This window comes from Lampetra fluviatilis, chromosome 78 (assembly GCF_964198595.1).
Source record: "Lampetra fluviatilis chromosome 78, kcLamFluv1.1, whole genome shotgun sequence".
NCBI lineage: Eukaryota > Metazoa > Chordata > Hyperoartia > Petromyzontiformes > Petromyzontidae > Lampetra > Lampetra fluviatilis.
The window spans coordinates 1,406,418-1,414,984 of NC_136352.1; the positions used below are offsets into that span (position 1 = coordinate 1,406,418).

The following is an 8,567-nucleotide window of genomic DNA, read 5'->3' on the forward strand; positions in this document are numbered from 1 at the left end:
GAGCAACCGAGATCACCGACGACCCTCATCACGTGCTACAACTGCGGCCTCCGGGGCCACGTGGCGTCCGGTTGCCGCGCGCCCCGTCAGCGCGCCATGGGATCTCGGCTGGACGACGACCAAGGCCCCAAGGCATCCCTACAAACCCCGGCAAGTCGCGGCACCTCACATGCTCGGCCCACACACTCGACACGCATGGGCCGTCGCGGAGCGACGGAAGAGGGCCGGTTAGGGTTCGGGGATTCGGTACGGCGAGGGGGTTTCGGCCGGGACCGGAGAGACATTGAGTGGTCGGAGTTGGGACATAGAATTGTGGCTGCTTCAGCGGGTTCATCCGTCGTTGCGGGTTCTATTGATGGGGTAGAGGTCAGGGTATTGGTGGACACGGGGGCGTCGGCAACGATTATATCTGACCTCATTTATAACATTCTCCCCGTCCAGTGCCGTCCACTGCTCCCAGTGGATGTGCCGTTTTTCGCCGCAAATGGGGGATCGTTGGGCATTATCGGTCAGATTAGGGCGTCCATTTGCATTGGAGATATCAAATTGTCGGGACCCGTTTTTGTTTCGTCTTCTTTGGCGGTTCCTTGTCTATTGGGCACTGATTTTTTGGCTAAGATGCCCATTAAAATTCTAATCGATCAGCGTTGCATTGAACTACCTTCGGGTCGCCGCATTTCATTTTTGACGAGCCCTACTGAGATTCGGACGGCGTGCGCCACGATACAAGCATTGGCGACGCAGACCGTGCACGTGCCCCCGGGTTCACAGATGTTAATTCCCCTCCGGTTAAGGAAACCATGGGTAGAGGGGACTTCGGAACAAGGCGTGCTTTTGGGTCCTTCTAACAGGGCTGTAGGAGGGGTCGATCTGTCGGTGGCTCACACTTTGGTTCGGGCGGACAAGGATCCGTTTGTGATGGTTTTAAACGCTGGATCGCGGCCAGCCGTCATTCAGCAGGGTACCGTGCTGGCTCACGCAGCGCGGGTTCCTGCGGAGGAACGGCTGGTTGCGCATGTTGATTCGAGCCCCACGCAGAATATTGAACCGAAAGAGGACCTTGAATGGGTCCATTCGCTGTGCGCGGGCGCGGACGATTTGTCAGGGGTACAGTTGGGTGCGCTGCGCGAGTTACTAATGGAATTTTCTGATGTGTTCAGCAAGCATAAATATGACATTGGGTGTACGGATTTGTAACGCCACCACATTGACACGGGCGATGCGGCACCAGTCAGGTTAAATCCCTTCCGGCTGAGTCCTGCCGAAAAGGAACATGTTCAGTCGGCCGTTAACGATATGCTTGAAGCCGACATTATTTCGCCTTCCTCCAGTCAGTGGGGAGCACCTATTGTGCTGATTAAGAAGCAAGACGGCTCCTTGCGATTTTGCGTAGATTTCCGTCGCCTGAATAAGATCTCTGTGGCTGACGCGTATCCGCTCCCCAGGATGGATGAGTCCCTCGATGCATTGTCTGGTGCACGATATTTTTCGACTCTTGATTTGTTATCGGGATTCTGGCAGTTGCCGCTCGATGAAGAGTCTAAACCTAAGACAGCATTTCGGACTCCAGGGGGCCTGTTCCAGTTTAACCGGTTGCCCATGGGACTTCACTCCTCTCCAGCGACGTTTCAGCGCCTTATGGAGTTGGTTTTGTCAGGCTTGCAATGGGAGACGTGCTTGATTTACCTTGACGATGTCATTGTTTTCAGTAAAACATTTGAGGAACACCTCCAGCGATTGAGAGGGGTGTTCTTGCGAATGCGATCGGCTAAATTGAAATTTAAACCGGCCAAATGCCACCTTTTTCGTAAGTCCGTTAGATACTTGGGTCACATTGTCGACTCTTCGGGGATCTCTACCGATCCCGCGAAGACGGACTGTGTCGGTTCATGGCCGACGCCCACGTCGGTTGCAGACGTGCGCAGTTTCATTGGGTTTGCTTCGTATTATCGCCGATTCGTTGAGCACTTCGCCACTATTGCAAAACCCTTGCACGCTCTCACGGCAAAGGGTGTGAAGTTCAAATGGGGACCGGAAGAGGAGGCCGCATTCTGCGCCCTTCGGAACGCCTTGGTGGGCGCCCCACCCTTGCATTATCCGGATTTTGCGAGTCCCTTCTTGCTAGACACGGCTGCTAGCAACACGGGCATTGGGGCGGTACTGTCCCAGGTCGTTGGGGGAGTCGAAAGGGTTGTCGCTTATGGTAGCAGGGTGTTGTCTCCGGCTGAGCAGCGCTACTGCGTCACCCGTCGTGAACTGCTCGCCATTGTTTTTTTTGTACAACAGTTCAGACCGTATCTCTATGGGCGTCACTTTACGGTCCGGACGGACCACGCGGCGCTACAGTATTCATTGAGGGTCGCCCAACCCTCGGGCCAATTGTCGCGGTGGTTGGAAGTCCTCCAAGACTATCAGTTCACGACCACATACCGAAAGGGGTTGCGACACACAAATGCCGATGCCCTGTCGCGATTGTTGCCGTGTCAGAAATGTGCGTGTCTATCGGGATCGGCGCGCTGTAAACCGCCGGTTGTGGAAGATAAGGGGACATTGGCTGCGACTGCGGGCGCGCCAATCGGGGAGGTCCCCGCTACTTGTCAGGATCGGGACTCGCTGCTCTCATTGTCGCTGGGCGAGTGGGGCCGCCTCCAAATGGCGGATAGCTCCCTGCTAGCATTGCGCCGCAGGGTGGGTGGTCCTAAAGAGGACCAGGAGCGAACTGGCTCCTATGTACTTAAACAGGGCATGTTGATGAGATGGGACAGTTTGTCCCGGCGGCACGCACTGGTGGTGCCTTCGGCTGTAAGGGGGAAAATTGTTTTGGCCGCACACGAACGCCTCTTGCATTTGGGAGTAAACAAAACTCTTGCCCTGCTTCAGCGTGACTATTATTGGCCGGGAATGGGGAGTGACGTGGTAAATATTCTGAAGGGGTGCGTTGAGTGCGCCAGACGGAAACCACCACCCGTGCTAGCTAATCCACCGCTGCAATCGATTCAGGTCTCGCGCACTAACGAGCTCGTTGCACTCGATATTTTGGGGCCTTTTCCAGTCACACCTAGAGGGAATAGATACCTGTTGGTGGGGGTCGAATATTTCACCCGGTGGCCTATGGCGTGGCCTCTCGCCAACCAGTCGGCAGCGGCTGTGACGGACGCCTTTGTCCAGGGCTATGTCCTGGACAAGGGGGCTCCCGAACGCTTGCTGACCGACCAAGGTAAACATTTTTCGAGTAAATTGTTGCAAGAGGTGTGCGATTTATTGGGTACTAAAAAGGTGCGTACCTCCCCGTACCACCCGCAGACAGACGGGATGGTGGAAAGACTTCACAAGACTTTGACTTCTATGCTGTGCCAGCAGGTGTGTGAGGCACATGTAGATTGGGACCTGCAGATCCCGGGGGTCCTTGCCGCGTACAGAATGGCCCCCCATGCAGCGACAGGGTTTTCCCCATTCTATTTGATGTACGGTCGGGAAGCCGACCCGCCCATGGAAACGCAGCTTGGCCTGTCCGCTCCACGAACCAATTCTAAATTGGCGGAACATATTAAATTCAATATTCACAAGCTAACAGAGGCAAGGGAGGCCGCACGGCTTAATTCGCGGGCTCGCCAAATTGCTAACGAACGGCTGCGGGCACGGAAGGTGTCCGTGCACGAATGAAAACCGGGTGACAGGGCCTGGCTGCATTGCCCTCAGGCGCCCTTGGCTACGTCGCCTAAATTGTTGAGGCCATGGCGGGGGCTCGTGGAGATCGTGCGCGTGGCACGGCCCCAGTGCGTTCAGAAAAAATGGGGAAAACGACGGTGGTACGTCCACCCCTCCCGACTGAAACCGTTCTCGCCTCCATATGGCCTCCCATTGTGTCGTGAGGGCCGAGCATGTGACGTGACCGACGACCCAAAGGGGGAAATGTCTCTGCCTGATCCTCACATGTCTCCGCCTGATCTGCTCCCAGGTGTCTCGGAACTGACAGCTGCCGACCACCGGCGGCCGGATCTTCGCGGCGGGGCCGGGCCTTTCAGGCCCGTTCCATGCCGTCTAGAGCAGCCGGAGCCGCCTGACGGTCGTCAGTGTCCCGTCCCGAATGACGGACCAGCCAGACGGACTCGCGCCAGGTCGCGCTACTTTGTTTGACCTGCCACGTGAGGAGTCGAGGCAGTGGGAGCGCCTCGTCACTTCGTTAGTTGCAGAGACGCGGAGCGCATTCGTTTTCTAGAAATTGCTTTTATTATGTTGTTCGTCGGGCTGTATATAGTTTTTTTATATATATAAGGTGTTGTGTGTGGTATTGTTAACTTTTCTTGCGTTTATTGTCAAATTGTACATAGGTTGCTGTTGTGTTGTTGTTGTGTTACGGGGCACACTGGGGGGGGGGGGGGGGGGTTTTGTTGTGTTAACGATGTGGGAGGTTGTTGGTTAGCAGCCGGGACGGCTGCAAGCTATGTGGGGGGGGGGTGATGTAGTGGTGATACGCGCTGGGGTAGCGATCAGGTGCCAGCGCGTTGTGATTGGTTGTGTGAGTGGTGACGCGCGCTGACGGCGAGGGATCAGGGGTCAGCGCGGGATCGTGGGTTGTGTGGTGTTGATTGGCTGGGTGCCGGTGACGTGCTGGTGTGGGAGTGAGCGAGTGGCAGCGCGGCGTGATTGGGTGGTGAGTGAAAACACGCGTTGGGGAGAAAGGATCGTAGAGATAGCGCGTTGTGATTGGTTCACCAACAAGCGATGCTCGCATCGAGGTCCGCATCCGCTCCGTCTCCCGGGAGGAACGACTATATAAGGGGATGCGCACAGGCGCACAGGGAGAGGGTAACCAGCGAAGACAGAAGACGGGAAGAAGAGCCAGGGCCCTGCGGTACCTAGTCCCGCTGTCCTGAGAGGACCGGGACTCTGTGTAACCCAGAGGCGGGGGTAGTGTGAGCATGCAGTGTCAGCATGCCGAGTGTGTAGCCGGGGCCTAGAGTCTACACGAGACGAGTGGTATAGGTGTAGCCAGAGGCGTAGGGTCTACACGAGACGAGTCTACACAAGAAGAATCTACCCGAGACAAGTGATATGTGTGTAGCCGGAGGCATAGGGTTTACACGAGAAGAGTCTACACGAGACGAGTGATGTGTGTGTAGCCAGAGGCATAGGGTCTACACGAGAAGAGTCTACACGAGACGAGTGATGTGTGTGTAGCCAGAGGCATAGGGTTTACACGAGGCGAGTCTACACGAGACGAGTGAGGTGTGTGTAGCTAGAGGCTTGGAGTCTACACGAGTTCAGTACGGTGTGTTATAAGAAGAGAAGAGGTTACGAGTTGTACCGGTGTCTGGTGACCGTACGCGGAAGAATAGAGACTACACGTTGTATCGAGATAAGTGAAGATTTAATAAAAGAAGTGTGTTACCCGTCAATGAGTTTCCTGCCGTCATTTCCAATACTTCAACTGGCGTCAGAAGTGAAACTGTCTTCCAAGCATGGATACGAGGAAGACCGTTCGGACCCACGGGAGTGACCGCGAGGACAACCTTGACGACCCGGGCCAGCTGCCGTCGGGGGGTGAGGACGAAGAATGGCCCACGCTGCAGGATCCGCCGGCGGCGCCGGAGGAGCGGCGGGGGACCGAGGCCGTGCTCCGGGAGGCGCACTCTCGTCTGGCGGAGCTGCTGCTCGCCGCCGCGTCCATCCTGGCGGACATCAGCTCGTCGGCTGGAGCGGAGACGGCAGCGGACATTCTACAGGGTCGCCCTGCAGATTCCCGCCAAAATGACTTGGCGATTCCCGCCATTTCATCGGCGGCGACTTTTGGCGGGAACGGCGACCGCCACGTGGGTGCGGGTCTCCAAGCGCGCCATCTTATGTCCAACTTCACATTATTTTCATTAGAAAGGCCTGTGACAAAGGTGCATCCATTGGAGCTTACTTGTCTTAAGCTTGCACATCTACCTGGTCTCCATTTGACTTTGTATTGTCTAAGAAGTCCACCCACACCTCCACATCCACAAACTCCTGGGAGTTGCCTCGCTCTGCCTCACAGTCAGAATTTAGTTCCTGCTTCACACTGCCTCCACCTATGTGAAGGTCCAATTTTGGAGTTGAAACATCTTCACATTTAACCATCACTTCTACGCTCTTCACTGTTACTTCTTCACATTTCACCTTCGCCTCTTCATATTTCACCTTGATACCTTTCAAAGTGTCCAGGCTGGGATTGTCTTCTGGTTCTTGTTTCATGAACAATGGGGTCATTGCAGCACTTTGACTTTCACAAGCTGATTTCAGATTACAGTTCTTGTTGATTTTCTGATGCTTGTGTGTTCTCTGGTGTTTTTTAAGATTTGATGAATGTGCAAACACCTTCCGACACACAGCGCACTTGAAAGGTTCCTTTCCTGTGTGTGTTCTCTGGTGTCTTCTAAGAGCAGATTAATCTGAAAATGCCTTTTCACACACACTGCACTTGAGGGGGTTCTCTCCTGTGTGTGTTCTCTGGTGGGTCTTAAGATTTGATGACTTTGCAAACGCCTTCCCACACACAGTGCACTTAAAAGGTTTCTCTCCTGTGTGTGTTCTCTGATGTGATTTAAGAATGGATGACCGTGCAAACGCCTTCTCACACACAGTGCACTTGAAAGGTTTCTCTCCTGTGTGTTCTCTGGTGTGATATAAGAATGGATGACTGTGCAAACGCCTTCTCACACACAGTGCACTTGAAAGGTTTCTCTCCTGTGTGTGTTCTCTGGTGTTGTTTAAGAGTAGATGAATCTGAAAATGCCTTCTCACACTCACTGCACTTGAAGGGCATCTCTCCTGTGTGTATTCTCTGGTGCTGTGTCAAGTTTCCAGTACGATCAGTGATGTTTGCATTCTGGTTGCATTGTTTCCTTCTTGTACCGAGCTGCGCTGAGTGCCTTTGCTCCATCAGACCAATTCTGCAGAGCGAGCGTCAGCTGCAAACAGAAAAGCATGTCCACACCATCTATGTGAGTATTGAGGCACAGAGGAATGCATATATACACAGTCACACATGACTTACACATCTATACATATTCATATTTTCATGATATAGTGAAAGAGATTCCCCAATTCATCACACGGGCTGTTAAGGCACACAATGAGAGGGAAAATGGTCATAAATATGCTTGGACACCCTAGTGTCTTCAAAATGAATGTTTACCAAAAACTCCAAGCACACAATTTAGGTTGTCTAGCTACGACAGGAATATTTATTTAAGAAAAATTAGCTAACATAGCAAAGGCTGTTGAAAATAATATTATTTGTATTATGCAGAAATGTATAAATTAATGTTCATTTGCAACTTAGAGGTATGAAGCCATACTCAGATGAGCTTGAATGCGAGGATGAACAGATCTAACTTCAGCTGCATATGTGCAGTGTTAATTTCCTGACTGTTTCCAATCTTATAAAATCTTGTCCTGTACCTGTTGAATTCCATGACGAAATGGGGCCTTGCATGTTATTACAAAAAGATCACCTCCCTGGGAAAATCTTGACTTAAAACTTTTGTGATAGCGGAAATTCATATTCTTTGGTTATTTCGGTAAAGTCACGTATATAGAAAATACTAATACAAATAAAGTGAATAGAAGAAAAAAAACGACTAATGTAGACTGTAGCCTGGTTCTTAACCTCGGTGAGCGTATTGGCAGTCTATAATGTAGAATATTGCCTATTCTTTTTAGAAGACCTTTGCAATCGACTAGACCAGGGGTCCTCAAACTTTTTAAACAGGGGGCCAGTTCACTGTCCCTCAGACTGTTGGAGGGCTGGACTATAGTTAAAAAAAAGCTATGAACAAATTCCTATGCACACTGCATATATGTTATTTTGAAGTGAAGAAACAAAACGGGAACAAATACAATATTTAAAATGAAAAACAAGTAAAGTTAAATCAACAAACTTGCCAGTATTTCAATGGGAACTATGGGCCTGCTTTTGGCTAATGAGATGGTCAATGTCCGGGTCCATATTTGTCACTGCTAGTCGTAACAAGTGATGCAAGTGTGCATCCGTTAGTCTAGATCTGGATGGAGATTCCAAATGTTTCATTCTGGAAAAAGTCTGTTCACAGACATAAGTGCTGCCAAAGATGGTTGCCATTTTGAGTGCATGGTTCCTGAGATGAGGATATGTCTCAGAGGGGAGATATGCATAGAAATTATGAAGGCTGCTTGACTTGAATGCGTCTTTCAGAGAGTCACAATTCTGCAGTTCAGCCAGTTCCATTTGGTAAATTGTATCCACATTTTCAATGTCAATAGAAAATGGGTTACGGAAAAGCTGTATGTCCTGTTCATGGAGATGAAGCTCTTTAAATCTAAATTGGAACTCCTTTTGCAATTTTTCCAGTGAATCCACACATGTTTTGTTTGGGAATTGCAACCAATGGTTTTTCCGCTAACAGATTTTGAGTTGTGGGGAGATGGCAGAAGTTTTCCTCCTTAACTTGTTTGATGAAGAGGCCTAATTTTACTTCAAATGCTTTGACATGTGATTGCATATCACAGATGAGCTTCCCCTGTCCTTGAAGTTGCACATTGAAACTGTTGCGTAGCTCTGT

General features: G+C 51.3%; 1 pseudogene; it reads right to left on the bottom strand.

Annotated features, from left to right (window-relative positions):
• LOC144953588 (uncharacterized) overlaps nucleotides 1–7,442 on the bottom strand; it is a 135,199-nt pseudogene extending 127,757 nt beyond the window's left edge.
• Nucleotides 7,443–8,567: the final 1,125 nt, after the last annotated feature.